The sequence below is a fragment of the Haliotis asinina genome, chromosome 12, assembly GCF_037392515.1.
Source record: "Haliotis asinina isolate JCU_RB_2024 chromosome 12, JCU_Hal_asi_v2, whole genome shotgun sequence".
NCBI lineage: Eukaryota > Metazoa > Mollusca > Gastropoda > Lepetellida > Haliotidae > Haliotis > Haliotis asinina.
The window spans coordinates 5923275-5930000 of record NC_090291.1 but is presented as its reverse complement, the minus strand read 5'-3'; positions in this window follow the sequence as shown (position 1 = coordinate 5930000).

Below are 6726 nucleotides of genomic sequence, written 5' to 3'. Positions count from 1 at the left end.
AACATGAAACTAGTTACTGTAGCTTGTGTTTTTTAAAGGACAAACAATCTGCTAATAAGAACATACGGGGTATTGATTTCCATCGACGATGAAAAGGGCATTGTCACATTACTTAATTGGCATGCCAAAGGGATCTGAATTTGTTGAGCTTAATATATATAGTCAGCTATATATCGTTGCCATGTACGCCATTCTGCAGCATGCTTCTGAGTTAAGTTTAATCTTAGAAACTGTTGCTTTGTGAAATGGTCCCCATAGGCTAACGATACGATAAAGCATAACAATGTCTTCCCCCAGCCTTACTTCCTGGCCCTGTCTCAGTCACCATGCATCGGTATATATCAGAGACCATATATCGGTATGTATCAGACGCCATATATCGGTATATATCAGACACCATGTATCGGAATTTATGAAAGACCATATATCGGTATATATCAGACACCATGCATCGGTGTATATCAGAAACCATATATCGGTATATATCAGAGACAACATATCGATATATATCAAAGACCATATGTCGGTATATATCAGACACCATGCATCGGTGTATATCAGAGGCCGTATATCGGTATATATCAGACACCATGCATCGGTATATATCAGAGACCATATATCGGTATATATCAGAGACCATATATCGATATATATCAAAGACCATATGTCGGTATATATCAGAGACCATATTTCGGTATATATCAGACACCATACATCGGTGTATATCAGAGACCATATATCGGTATACACACACACACACACACACACACACACACACACACATATATATACATACTGACTATAGTACTGACTATACTTATTAGCCTCTGAAATGAACATATTTTACAGAAAATAAAATCTTTTTAGTTGAAATTATGACATACCGAAACGTTAGTCTCATGAACCTGTATAGACAATGACCTACTTTTCAGCCGATCCGAAATTTCTCTTGCGAAAGTTAAAATGCACATCGCAAACCACATGAATTTTATTCATCGTATATCTGTATTTTATGGCGAGGTGTAGGCAGCATACCTTAACTAAGACGTCATAGACTGTCCCTGTTTGATGTGGTCGTAAAATGACTGACAATGCATCTGGCTCATTGGTTACATCCGTCATGTGTTTTTTGAGCTTATTTAGTGCATCTATGTAACGTACAAGGGGATTGATGTAATGTCAGTTCCGTACCAGACAGCCAAACATTTCTAGCGGCAGAACCTCTTTTTGAGATTTCTACGATTTTCAGGTTTCCGTTTGTCAGAGCTCGCTGTACGACGTGTTTGCTAGGATTAGAAGGAGCATAGTCTTGGAATATACAAGTACTTAGATGTATCAAATCATACTGATGAATATTTTGTATCCAGTTAAATGAATTCGTCTTAAAATTCGGGACTAGTTATTGCACTAAGCTGCGCAGCAGGACAGAACTCAGTCACAGGAAACGAGACTGCTGGGCAAGCAATGTTTGGAATTATAGAGTGAAAAGGAGCCCAGCTTCACAGACTTGCCACATTTTCTAGACTTGCGTAGGCTTTCCTGGATATATTTGCTTCAGGTTCTGTATGACACACTATATGACAGATATTTTCTATAACTCTTAACACTCAAAGGGTCAAAATACTGCATCTTCCTCAGCAAGGCTTTTTACTGAATTTTGGTTAGTGTGCGCACATTTTGTATCGTTGTGGCCAGTTGTTTTGTATTAGGGTGAGCGAAAGAATTTAGTATTCCCATAATATCAGAGCGATTACATCAGAAATGGACTTCACACATTGAACACATGTGGGGGAATCAAACCTTGGTCTTTGGCTTTAACCACTAGACTACCCCTCCACCCCTTGTATTAGAGCCTGCATGTTTGTCACATACTACAATTACAGCTTGACAAAATTGCTGTATTACATCAGTGCGTGAAATACGATAGTGCAACACACACACAAAAAGTGGGTGACAGAACGTTGAACTGAAATTAAAACCCCGCCCTCCAGTATCCAGTAAACTATCTGAACAGGATGAAGATATACAATGGATGAAGAGAAACAATCGAATGAATCAAGGAAGTGGCAGATGTGGTTTGAAGGGCTCACCGCCATTGCGAATAAAAAAACCCCCACAAAGTTTGGTTAATATAGGATGTTAAACAGTTGATCAGTTGGAGGCTGATATACATGTACTCGAAACCCGTCCAAAATTCCAAATGCTACTTATGTGATCATATCCCTTGACGATGTACGTGTTATTTTCCAGGCCATGAAATGATTGAATGAACATTTAAAGTTTTGTGGTCCAGTGTTCGGATTCACATTTGTTTCACAACAATAATATGCGACTAAAAGAATATTACTTACATTACCCTAGTTTTTACCAATTATTTCAAATATATGCTTTTGTCACTTCGGCTGTGTAATATTCATCGATAAGTATAAGACTGTTCACTTGCATGTAGTTGACACACAAGAACACCTATCTGTATGTAAATACGGAATCATTTCTTTAATAATCCAATAATATGGCACGGTACGTGTGTCTGGGATATTACTCCACCAAGTTGTAACTGGGTATATCCTCACTTCAGATATATGTCTACATTTTCTTGACATCAGAGAAAAATAGAGTGTTGCCTGTTTTGTCCGTCGCCAGGTATATTGTCTTAATTGTGGGTTGTGGTCCAGCCATATATCAAAGAGATTACATTCTATAAATCCTAGTAGTTGGTCCCTGGCATTTGGATTGTTATGCTCTACAAAATTGTTACTGACGCTGAGAGATGATTATTTGTGAATTATTGTTATTGTATTGGCTACTTCACTAAAGCAAAGCTTAAAAATTCGACACAGTCATTTCCATGTGAGTTAGGTAGTTAAATGTGATTTGGAGTGGCGAGAATCAAACAGCGAAACATTCCTCGGTCTGGCCCAGACCTGTATTGCAGCGTATCACACCACGCGGTGGAATTCTTCTGACTTTGAAATGTTACACGAAACTGTAAAACTTTCATTTCTTTCATGCAGACTTCTTGGCATTCGTAGGAGTGTTTGTGTCGCTGTGCGCCTCGTCTGTCTTCGTCTCCATCCATTGCTGATCTGTATGACGTTGTGTGACGTTGTATGAGCCATGACGTCACTGGCTACCTAATGATCACGAGATATAACGTCGTCACGAGCCATGACGTTGTTACGAAATGTGACGTTGTCAAAAGCCTTGACGTTGTCACGAGCCAAAGCGTCACGGGTTAAGACGTTCCACGAACTATGACGTTACGTTATCACGAGCCACGACGTTTGTCACGAAGTATGACGTTGTTATAAAACCATGATATTGTCACGAGGTCTTCTTGTAATGTTATATGTCAGGAGAGATGCTTGACGCAAGACAACTGAATCCGACTTCTACTTGAATATCGCTGAAAACCGATTGGTAGTGCTGTTATTTTCATTAGGCGAGTGACTTTGCATATCATTTATATAGCATGATTAGCATGAGGCTAAGTGATCCAGGTGACTTTTAGCACAGTGTCTACAAACCAGGCCAATGATGTACACCGCGAGGTTTTCTAACCAACGACTGACATCCGTGGCGTATTTATACTAAGGGGCACAACTCTGCTGAGAGATGTGGGGCGAGAATAAACAGATCCACAAGGTGACGCACACACACTAATCCATCCCCAGTTGATATTATTGATACTTATGTTTTAGATATCCAACAGGAACATCGGTGAAAATGTCTGACTCAGTTGTGTCGGGATACGTTCAATACATCTGTGTAGATCAATATCCATGTGGGTTCGATCGCCATTGCATGTTGTGACCTTGGTAACAATGACGTTGCCACAGCCTAGCGACAGGTGTGATGATGATGACTAGTTGGCTTTCCCATCTTCCCATCCTCATCCCTTCATATAAGCAGGGGCCATTGTCATGGTTACTGTCACACCTTGCCGAGGAGGTTGCTCAGATAACAACTTTACCATATCACTAGAACATAAGTCTTGTTTCCATGGAGACGCAGTGATTTTGAGCAACACCACAGCTTTTGATACATATACTAGTATACTATATTCCCAGGCAGACGTGTATGTAATGTTCATACCAGTGGGCAAGCATGTAATATTCTCTTTGAAGAAAGTACTTTTATATATAATATTATATTTCCCTCATGCTGTTTTTAAGAAACTGGCGTGATAGGCTCCCATACGAGAAGTGTGCATGTAATCTCTGACGAGGATACCGTATATTTTCCAATAAACATTTATGAAATTGTTATTGAAAGCTGCACCTGCTGTTTCTCTCATCACTAATCACGAGATATATTCCCAAATGGAGAAATATGTAATACATTCGCATGTCAGAAGTACATTGTATTCATTAATCGAAACTGGCATTTACAAGAAGTTGCATTGAAAGGCTTTGGACCATTGTGGAATTACGTTTTCATGACGTCACAATTTAGTGACATTAATAATGTCACTAATGTCAGTTCGTTCCACCTAAAAGAAATAGACGATACTAAACGACCTTCCGTGTAATACAATTTTTATTAAACGAGTTAATGTTTTGCTCTCAAACGAGCAAAAGCGAGTTTGACAGTAAATCTTTAACGATTTTTATAATAATGGTTTTATAATAATGGTATTTCACGGAAGCGAGTTAAATATTCTGTTCGTTACTCGCCAACTTAAATTGAAAGAAACAGCGGCGAAATTGCCCACAGTGTGAGGACTCCGCGAGTCAAGCAAGGTCTAGTAAAATTGCGACAGCGACATTAGCATTGTGACGGCACAACTCTGAACCATTTTTACGTCATATGTCAAGCGATATTACACTAGCGTAATACTGCATTACAAATATTACACTGCAGTATCTTCCACGGGCGAGTAATTTATCACACTGTACAAGAAAGAACCGAGAATTTACCAATTTTCCCCGCAGAACCAGCAAATTCAGCATTCTTTCAGCAAACAAAGGCAAAATATACAGATTCACAAGATAGGTTTCATATACAATGCTAATGGACCACAAAATATGACAACTCACAGAAGTGTTGTTGGGAGAGTGAGAAACATTTATGCAGAATGTAACACACCAAGCGGCCAGGCAGCGATTATGGAGATCCAGCGTTGACGGAGGCAGGAAGATATATACTCCAGTTGTCTGTGAGTATTTCCGTGTCCGACAACACGGCAACTGGACTTTATATATACATTCAGTCATTTCCTGAAAGTTCGAGCACATACGACCACTAACGTGGAATGCTCTAGAACAGTAGTAGTCTCGTGTTCAGCTTTTTTCAAAGGGAGATAACTCTAGAGAACTACCTTCAAGGCCTGCCGATAAAGTAATGGAATTTATGATACAAAATGTGACCAATAATAATTATTATTCAAAACAATAAACGCTGTGACCCAATAATAATTATTACTTAATTAATAATACAATTTACAGAAAATACACTCTCGTAACACTAGACTTGCTACATTTTTTAGACTTGAGTATACCTTCTTGGATGTATTTGCTTCAGGGTCTGCATGGCAGCCTGTCTCTGTGTTCCTGTCTTTCGCGCTTCAGTTAGTTGAAACCAGGTCTCCCTGTTCCAGCCCTCGCATTCATAGATCCTTATCGACCTTGGTTTCCCTGACACTCGTCTACTCGCGTCTCTTTCATCAGCAGAGACAGTGTAATCAAACAGATGTGATGATCAGTGACACAAGGTCACTCTCTGGTCAACATGAGGCGCCAGATTTCCCCAACAACATTGCTTCAGGGATCCTAATGTGAGATACGAAATACTTGCGGTGTTTATGTTCCAGCGTATATTAATTGTATTAAACATGAATAATACTTATGAATTATTTGAATTAGCGTCTTTTTTGCCGTGCCTGGATTCTGTGGTCCATGTAAACACACCTACATATTGATAGATAATGTCCCTGTCACCCAGTGAAAACTATATCCCACCATGATTTGTACAAACTCTTGAAGTTCATGTGATGTCACCCATGGTAAGAACGTAGGTAGCGTGAACCCGATTTATCCCTTTCCTATAAGAAAATGTTGTACAACATTTACCAAAATCGAACCCACCGACGTATAATACATTAGGTACCGTGTAATGACATTATTGGTCGGATTGGAGTATTTACGGCACTACCACACAAAAATAATAATCAATGTCCTTAGTGTGGACGCATTACGGTAATGCATGCATCGATGCATAATACATGACATAGAAATGTCCTGCTACTGAACACTGCATGTGTATGTAGTGGAAGTGATACTACGTGAATAACATCGTGTCTCGGTATGACTATCTATACGTCATTAGTCTTCAAGATCTACGGTAACACGTGCACATATAAGGCGTTAGTCAACGTTGTTCCCTTATATCTCTGTTTCCTGGTCGCCGTTGTGCCGTTACGCTATCACACCATGACATTTGCACAAGCTTTCAGATCATGTCCGGGTTATCTCCATATTTCAAAGGGCTGTACAACATCCAGTTCACTTCTTATGGTCATTGCTGCATTTACAAATCAGCCACCGCAAAATATTTTAAGATTTCAGTGTCTCGCGTCCTGTCACACAGACACGCCTAATGATGACACAGTACCATTTAGACACACCTTATGTTTAATAATGAACATGCATCAATTTCTATATTTACATACTATCACGTAGTACTGTGCGTGATGAATGAACTTACAGTTCTCTAGTTCTTGTTGTG